At 39.1% G+C, this 9,443-nt stretch overlaps 1 long non-coding RNA gene across 1 annotated transcript; it reads right to left on the bottom strand.

The window, feature by feature from the left end:
- Nucleotides 1-4,096: 4,096 nt before the first annotated feature.
- On the bottom strand, nt 4,097-6,374 carry LOC148184610 (uncharacterized). Its single transcript, XR_015772325.1, has 3 exons — nt 6,300-6,374; nt 4,578-4,698; nt 4,097-4,362 (listed from the first exon to the last, which is right to left on the bottom strand). It is a non-coding gene; the product is annotated as an uncharacterized LOC148184610 (long non-coding RNA).
- Between the last annotated feature and the right edge of the window lie 3,069 nt (nt 6,375-9,443).

Below are 9,443 nucleotides of genomic sequence, written 5' to 3'. Positions count from 1 at the left end.
CTTTGACTTTTAACTTTTACTTTCTGAGCAGAAGAAATAAGATAATAGTTGTCCGTAAATACATTTTTTCTCCTTTTTGTCCTGTGTGTTGTTTATAAACCTTCCATATTTACTCGGGTGAAATTATCAGGTAAATAATTCTTAGTCTGTATGTTGTCAGTAAGCAGTATGTAAAATTTGGAATTGTCTGGATAAATGTTATTCTTAGAATCATCTTTCCAGTCAAAATACTGAAAATTAAGAATTTAGGAATTACTCTCTGTTAATATCTTTTAAAATTGCTTAATGTAAGTAGTGTCTGTGGGCCTTCTTTTCTAACAACAAATAGTTTGAAGAGAATCATAACAGATGTGTTTTAAAATGTGAACAAGTATTCATAGATTTTTTCCCTGGAGCTATTGCCCTGTGCTGCTTTCTTAGATGGTGGCTAGTTCTTCTTATAGAGAAAGAGCACCAGAAGCCTGCTGATTCTCTTTTCATAGTTCTTGGATATGTAATTTCACACACAGAGAAGAAAAATTGTGTGAAATGTTGTAACTGACATTGTCAGTCGGCAGGAAACCTGAAGAGAGATATTGAGATGGAGCTGTGAAAAGTGACAGTAGCAGAGCAGTACATTTTTATGTGATAGATAGAGCTGTAGGGTGCAGGTCATTGCAGCTGGCATGGGGCAATCTTTGTGTTACTGATATCCCCAGGGCTGCAAAGGCTGAGTACCACGCTCTGAGAACTAACCATGAGGGCCAAAAAGCAGCATCCAGTGTATGTCTTATACAGCTATATTGTCCTTCTCATTGTTTGTTCTAGTAGCTTACAGTGGAAATTTCTAAAAATCATCTTTTTCCTACAGAGATATAAAAAGCCACAATGAGATTTTAAATTGGACAGTTTTACTGCTGAAAAATAACACAGTGTATGTTAAATTGCTTGTTTGATCAACAGCACTGAACGAATTTTAGATCTGTGTTCTTTCTCAGGTATTTTACAAGTACTAGAAATAAATTGTTAAAAACTGGAAGTAGAGAGTACTGTCTCCAAAAGCACCTTCTAATTTCAAGAGCAACCCTCAGAGACATTCCTTTGTTTCCCTTGCTATACAATAACTTTACAAGTCTCAAAACAGGAAATACATATCCTAAATCTTCCCTGGTGACCATGTGACAAACAAAGTTGTCTCAAAAAATAAATTAGGTACAATAAAATAAGATAAAATAAATAATTCACTTAATTTAAAAATAATGTTCTACTGAAAATTGAAATTATTTTATGATATCATGCTTTTGATTATTTTTAAATCTCTTTTTCATGTTTGAGGATATTGTGGACATATTCCATTTTGTCACCTTTAGGATAATTGTTTTGGTTTTTCCTTTCCACATCACTTTTCATTATAGCATGAAATAGGAAATAATTTCATTTTATATACATTTGTCCAACAGAAAACTTTTATTTAATGTGCCGTTTTCATAGGATTTTCCTCTACAGAGAATGTAGACATTTTCTGATTTGACATGAAGCTAATTTTGGAAACCTCAGGAACATTATGAAGAATGAAGAACATTATGGAGAATGAAATCCCATTTCTACTGTCCAGGCTTGTTCAGTTTGTTTCCACAAATGGTGATGCCAAGAGGTTTTTCGACCTCTTTCTCTGGAAGTATTGTTTCTGTGCTGCATTTCAGCCTGTAACCCTGGCATTGTCCATTTCAATTTCTTCCGTACTTAATGACTGTATTAGTATAGAATTAAGATAATAAGAATAATTGCTCGTTTTTTTATGGCACTTCATGTGTTTATGAACAGTCATACACTTAAGGGTTATTTTCCAAATAATTTCTCATTTTTGTTGTTCTCTTCTGAGTTCTCCAATTAGTATGTATTTCTTTCTTAATGTGGTGTTCACAACAGCATGCAGTGTTCCAAAAGAGTCTTATCAAGTGAAGTAGACCAGAATAATTACCTCATTTCTTTAATGTGTGACATTCTTATTAATGTGACTCAATGCTGAGTATTTGCCTTGTTTTGCCACAGCATTGCATTGTTGATTCATATTCAAATAATTAGTCATCACAAATCCTCATGCTGTTCTCTAAGTCCATGTGCTAACACAGGCTATCCCTCAGCTGCCAATGGGAGCAGGCAGGAGCCACTCTGTACAAAAAAAAGGTATACAATGTCCCTTCCTAACAAGACTGACAGTTTCTGTACTCACATGTGATTACTGGTTCCTCAGATTTACAGGATTTTAAGTATATTCCAGTTGTGAGTGATTTCAAACTGATACCTCAACACTTGTCAGTACTCACAAAAATGAAGATATGCCCTCCCCCTCTGCACACATAGACTTCAGAAGATATAGAAAGAAACATTAGAATAATGGAAATTATCCTTGTCTCAGGGAAAATATTACTGGAGCCATTGGAACAAGACATTCCTGCCATGAAGATTTAAGGGATCATTGGCATTACCGTTAGAGTCCTGTTTGGACTTTTTTCTTCATGTCTGCATTCTGGCACTGTCTCCTTGAACTGGAAACAGGTATTTTCTGTTCCCATGAGAATCACAGGACTTAATTTTCTTCAAACACTGGCATGAAGTCTGCTAAAGTCTCCCAGCAGAGCTTGTGGCTCTCGCCACAATGGTTGTGAACCATTTGCCAGGAAAGTGAGCATTCTCCTGACTGAGAGGATGCAAAGCCTTTGTTTCCTAAAAATGTGCCACATGTAAGAAGCAGAGTCCCATTGATATATTGATCAATGCACTGTTTTATTCCAAAATGAGCCTGAGACTTAAGTTCAGAGAATGAAAATTTCTGGCAGCATGGCTTCTGGCAGGTGGCATCAAATTCACCTGGCGGCCCTGGCAGAATCGTCAGCAAGGTGATTCTGCTGCTCACAAATGTAAACAAGTTCTTAATTTTTGCCCTAGAAGCTCAGGTTTAATTGCTTGGAAAGGACATGAACACAGAGAAATTAGGACTGTGCTAAGTTCACCCTCCCAGGAAGCAGGCTGCTTCCCTGGAAAGGCAGTAGCAGAAGACACTAAGGTTTGTCATGCAGGCTTACCTCCAAAAAAGGACATGAGCCAAAATAATTGACTCAATGCTGTTCAATTTCTCACCTCCTTCCTGCGTGGTTTTATATACAAAAAGACAGGGCCTGTGATCATTATTGTCACTGAATCCTCATCTGAGAAGTGCTGTTCTGCAGACACAAACTGCAGGAATTTTGCCCATATGTTTTGAAGCAGTGACTTGAACATGGGTCTCCTGCATCCCAGTTGAGTGCCCTGATAAGAAGACTGCCACTGTCCCTGTCCCACTGGTCTGACAAATTATTTTCATTAGAGTGAAGCAAAATAAACAGAACTCAAAGGCCTAGTATGCAGAAACCCATGAAGGGAAGCTTCTCCCAAACAGGCATCGCAGGAACTCACGTACTTCCAAAGAGACCTGTACAGTCATCAAATATTCTTATTCTGTTTGAAAACTTTTTCTCTCTGTTTCTTGCAAAAACAAACAAAACCTTTTATTTCCCAGGGAATATTACTGTTTTTTCCAGTAATCCTTCTAAGAACCCCAATGAGACATGTACTTACAGAGTTATTATTACTAATCAGAGATATTCTAAGCAAATTCAAACTCTTCCCTCATAAGAGAATTGTCTCAAAAATAGAATCTGGGCGCAGCATAGTAGATTTTGTTGTCTGGGGAATCCTAAAGAATTTCTGTTTCTCTCTGCCTTTTCTTCTAAAAATGGTAATTGAAGTACTTACAATATTGTCTAATCCTAGGAAATAAAACTTGGTAAAAATGCAAACCATTGCACCATAGTATCTTCATGTGGCCATTACATAAACAAGGATTTTCAAAAACAGCTGAAGAAATACAGGGGCAATGTCTATCAAGTCTTATCTGAAAATACTAAGTACTTCAGATTCCTTCCAAAATTCTGGACATGAAATATTTTACATCTGCAAAGGTAACTGATTTATTAAGAAATACAGTACCAGTTAGACCCCCTGCTAAGTCTCGGAATGCAGGGTGCAATATCAAGAAAAATGCCTCAGATTCATATCAAAAGAATTTGCACTGTTATGAATTTGGGCCAGTAGCCACAATGATTTTTATGCTAGGAAAGAAAAATGGCAGACACTGGTTAAATAGATTAGAAAGTGGGTTTAGATTCCTCTGAGATCATGAATCCCAGTGGGAGCACTGTTGATCTAAAGATCACAAAGAGATAGGACCAGGTCACGTGTTGATGCAAATGAGCATAGTTTTCTTGACATCAGTGGACCTTCTGTGATTGATTCCAGATGAAGCGATGAGATGATTTGGGTGTGCTATGCCCTCCTGAAAAGCTGTTGAGAGATGCAGTGAGATCAGTACTGGAGTAGCCTCACCAGAGGCAAATACACAGCCAACAGTGTTCCCTTTAAACAGACATGGAAGGGAAAAGAGCAGCAGCATCTCTCACTGTGTTGGTGGAGAGACAGGATGTGGTGAAAGGACAAAAAGCAGTGTTTGGAAGGGAGGCAATAAAGGCAGTGTTAAGTGACAGAGGCAGAAAGAGCACCTCAAATTATCCCAGAGTTTGTAGGACTCCACTGCTCTCCCTATCTTCAGAAAACCTTTGCTTTTGCACATCTTTAGATGGTCTTTGAGGTTTGGCTCAACAAGGGCTCAAATGTGTTTGCCTGGGAAAAGAAAAGAGCAAAGATGAGGCCTGCTCTAAATACACTCAAGCTACAGCAGTAGCACAACCAAGTCAACTTCAGTAACTAACTAATGCCAGCACTGCCTACAATTTAGCGATAGCTTCATGGCTACCCTGGCTCTCTGAGCAAAAATTCAGGCAGATTTTTTGATCTGGGCTTCATGGTGTTGTGGCTGGTGTGGCAGCTATGCTAATTTGCTGATTATTTTTCAAGTGCTTTTTACCTTAGCACTATAGATAGACCTAAGTGTGTCTAAAGATATTCATCAGTGGTTCCAGGACTATCTAAAATATTTAAAAGTCTGGTAATGTGCTCCCTCTGGAAATGAAATTGAAAGTAATTTATTTGCTTTGAAAGTCTCAAAGCACTGTAGTGAAGTAAATCACTCCTTATTTGAAATGGCAGTACCAAAATGCAGGATACAAGAAGTTTTCTTCATGGACTCAATAAAACCGGAACATAGATTTCTTTTTTTCCTAAGTTTTGGTTTTAATTTTTCTTAGAGCATTATTTACACTATTTAAAGGCATTGCAGGCTGCATTAAAGGCTTTCACAGTTGAATCAGCTTCTCTATAGGAAACTGCAAACTTGCTCTAGTATTGTCCCACATTTGCCCATTGAAAGAAAACTTAGAAAGCTCTTTTCAGAGTAACCCCTTTTTCTAATACTGAAACAATTTACTAGTAAACTACCCAATTAAAGCTATATTAACTTGGATATTTTATCTCACTCTTATTTTGCAGAGTCAACAACCCAAGTACAAGGAGACTAATGACTTAAAATTGAGCCTTCTCTGTACAACTGATGGAGTTTTGTTCCTGGGCTATCTCCTTCTCGTTTCATTCAGCATGAATGGCAGATTCCTACATCGTGTCAAGTTTCAGATCACCATAGAAACAAACTAGGAGGCAGTTTCATTAATCATTTAGAGCACAAGAAGTCTAGGTCAGTCTGATTGCAGCATATAGAGTATCATCCTAGCGCCACATGGGACTCAGTTGATTTGAATTAAAAAAGATTAAGCTGCCCCTAGGACGCTCAGCATCATCAGTTTAAGTTCTCATGTAACAGTGGTCTCTGGAGCCACATGGATTAGGAGAGTGAAGCTATGCATTTATTTTTCAGGGCTCAGTGAAACATTAGATGAGTGCAGGTGTCTGAGGGGGAAAAAAGGACAAAGATCACATATAGTTTTTTAGACTTGTTGCTGTTCTTTTGAAACTGGAAACAATAACTCAGTTTTATTTCTCCAGTGACAGTTACCACTCTTTTTTGGCCATGCAATGGTACATCTGTTACCCAATGTTTACATTTTAGATTTACAAAAATTTCATACTATGAAGCATAGTTTCAGCACAGAGCTGCAAGTCGGGCATAGAAGTTTACATGAATGCTGACTTTTGCTTCTCCTGATGGGGTAAAAAATGCATGAAATAAATACTGGTGACATTTTAGTTTTGCTTGAATGAAGATTTATTGCTCCCAGGAAACTGACATACAGGCAGCTACAAATCAACTTGACTATGAAATAGTTGTATATGTACACCACAAAATGAGCCCCCCCTTCCAAAGTACTCACCTTATTTATGGGTCTTCCAGTACTTCAAAGACCTTCAGTAACTTAGTCCAGACCGGTTTATTGCTTTGCAGAACTAAGACATTTCAAGGGGAAAGTTGCAGGTTACAGTATATTAGGACTCTTTCTCTTGGGGGTCTAAGAATCCCATGATGCTATATGAACTGTTGATCTAAAGCTTATTACAGCATGACTTCCTAGAGTATAATTCTTAAATCTTTTAAGTTATACTGTACTGTCTTTAATCCCAAGTGTTAAACCTTAAAGAAGAACAAGCTTTCCAAAACTCAGAATGCCACCTGTGAGTTGATGTAATTACACTTTGTTAAAACACAGTTCACTTACTTGCTCAGACTGCCTGTGACCTATTTCAAATTAAGTTGTTTTAATTTTCAACAAATGTTTTCCATAAAACAATCAGGGAACAAAATTTCACATCACAATATTCCTCCTGAAAAGTAGTTCTGTGGACTGAGTTTCTCCAGTTTACTCAATAACCAAAAAATTCCCTATCCTGTGTATTTTGTTCATTTGCCCTTGCTGTGACAGTTACCTGGGCTGTGACAGTATCATGAGCAGTGAAGCCTCCTGTCACAACACATCAGGAGGTACCCAGACCACGTCAATACTTTTTTGCTGATGTACTGTCAGACTGGGGAATTCCAGGAAAGAAACGTCATTAAGCTCAATTTTAGAATTTCCCAGCACTGTGCAAACAGACTGATTATGAGAAGAGGGAAGTGAGTATTATTCCCACTTTTACAAATGAAAGTTGATATGATGTCATGCTTGCACCACTACAGAGGGCATGGACCACCATTGGAGAGCTCCTGTTTTCCCACCTGGTGCTCAGCCCAGATCCTCCTGTTTACAGCTTTCTGTTGATGCCCAGAAGGTGGAAAAACAAAAGCTAAAGCATAGAGAAAGAGTCCCAATGGAAGGCACAAAACAGCTCATGGTAGCTAAAGCTTATTGAGTTCCAGGCATGGGCTGGTTGCTATGAAACAGAATAGAACACATGGCCTCTATGAAGCAGCATTTCTATAGTCTACTTCAAGGGTTGCCATCCAGCCATTTCCAGCCAGGTTGGAGAACTTTGCCATCACGTGGTTGCATGTGAGACTGGTGAATTTGCCTGTGTGAGAAGGGGCAGCTGTGGCACCCTGCACCTGCCAGCAGCAGTGATGGTAACCAGGCTGTCCCACCCACACGTTTCTGCTCCACTGACCCACCAGGTGTCTCCCACCAGCCGGGACATCTGCCTTCAGCCACAGCCAAAGCCTGCCAGAAACAGTCCAATTGTGTCTGTTGTTCAAAGCCACCAAGCCTGAAGAAGCACAAACAGCCCATTCACAGTGTAAAGCAGTGCTGAGCCAGTGGTGTGGAACTGTGTGGAACTGGCCACCATCTCCTCCATCTCACCAGGAGCTGCTCTATTTTGGCTACTTATTTGTTTCCTTTGATTCAATATGACTTGTCCTTAATTGGTTTTTTCCCTAACTCTAGAGCAAACGTCTCTCTCTGTAGTCACAGTTTCAGGTCCCAGTGCTCCACAGCTAGAGGATGGAACAGGATGTCCCCTACCTGCAGGTTTCACGAAGGGTCCCCAGACCTGCAGCAAGGCTGCAGCAACCATACATACCCCTCTGTGCCCAGAAATGGGGAGCTAGCTCAAGCACATCAGGAGATGGCTGCCTCTAAATGAAGCTGCAGCTGTGGGTTGTTGTGATCGTCTTGCATTTGCCACTTTACAGATATCTTATTTTTGCTCTTCATCTTGTGGCCAACGGTAATTTCAAGGTTAAAGCCTACATGCTCAGCTCTATTAACACTTTATTAAAATTACCATGAAGCTGAAAAGGAGATAATTTCATTTTTCTACCAAACACATCCTTCTTCAGGACCCAGACAGGCCTGGAAAGCTGCTCCTGGGCTTCTGCCAGTTGGAGGGAGAACTGTCAGGTTTGAAATTACACAGAAGCCCATGTGGTATCCCTTACTTCTGCTGCTGCCCAAAGCCATCAGAAGGAAGACAGCTTCTGTAGAGCCCTTTCTAGCCAAGCAATTGTGGCAGTATTGTTTTTTAATAACCATGTAGCAAAATCACTTTGCCTGGTATGTGTTGCCTACAGATAGTCTCCGAAACATCTTTTGGGAAAAAACATGAAGAAAATATTTGCATTCACTCTGCTATGTAAAGCTAATATAAAATATTTCTAACTCATTACACTGGCTGACTCTTGTCTTACTCTTTTGCTGTAACTACAGTGACAAAAAAAAAAAGTTATGTTCCTTTTTCATTTCACATGGAGTGGATCAGAATTATTTGAATTCCTGTGCACAGATCATCATCTGAACCATGTGCTTGTTCCCAGCCTTTCACTTATGCCTGACATAAGCAGTAATTTGAAGATGTTGAGGTGTCAAAAAGGATCTGAATCATTCTGACAAACCTTTTCTCATTCAGCTGTTGACCCATAGCTCTGTTTGAATTTGGGAAGCCTGAGGTCAGAATGAAAAACATCATTTTTCTTGTAAGCCAAATATATTTGACTGAGAAAAGGTAAGCTAATAAAGATGGAGAGGCAATTTTTAATGTCACTTTTTAGAGTACAGTAATTTGTCTAATCTTATTGCCTTGGAATATGATTACACGTAATACATTCACATTACACAGGAGGGAATACATTTGGGAAAGAAATTATATGTTTCTCTTCCATGCCCAACATATGGAAACATGTATAAAATAGGAAGGTCTAAACTTTGCCAGTGTTCACAATCTCTTGTCTGTGAGAGGAATAATGTAATTGTTTGGACATTTCTGGTGACAAATGTACTAATTTGAACCTAAGTGAATACAGTTCACCCAATTTAATAATTTTGGGTTATGCAAAACATTGGCATACAGCAAATCTCTCATTCCATACACTAATCAGTGAAAAATTCTTGGCCACTTTTCCATAACCCTCTGGTTGTTGCTGGTAGCAAGCAGAGATTTACTGTAGGAATTAAAGAAGCTTCATTCCTCCCATCACCAGCAGCTGTTTGTCGCTGCAGTCTTCCTGGGCAGGGCGGAGCTGTATCAATCCATGGTATGCATGACTCACAGGAAAGTAATAAAAACCTGGGGCTAGAAAACGCCTCAGG

This window comes from Pseudopodoces humilis, chromosome 3 (genome assembly GCF_049639895.1).
Source record: "Pseudopodoces humilis isolate 2021_Gansu_Grassland_sample_001 chromosome 3, ASM4963989v1, whole genome shotgun sequence".
In the NCBI taxonomy this organism is placed as follows: Eukaryota; Metazoa; Chordata; class Aves; order Passeriformes; family Paridae; genus Pseudopodoces; species Pseudopodoces humilis.
The sequence above is the reverse complement of the archived record's forward strand: the minus strand, read 5'-3'. Positions and strand labels throughout refer to the sequence as shown.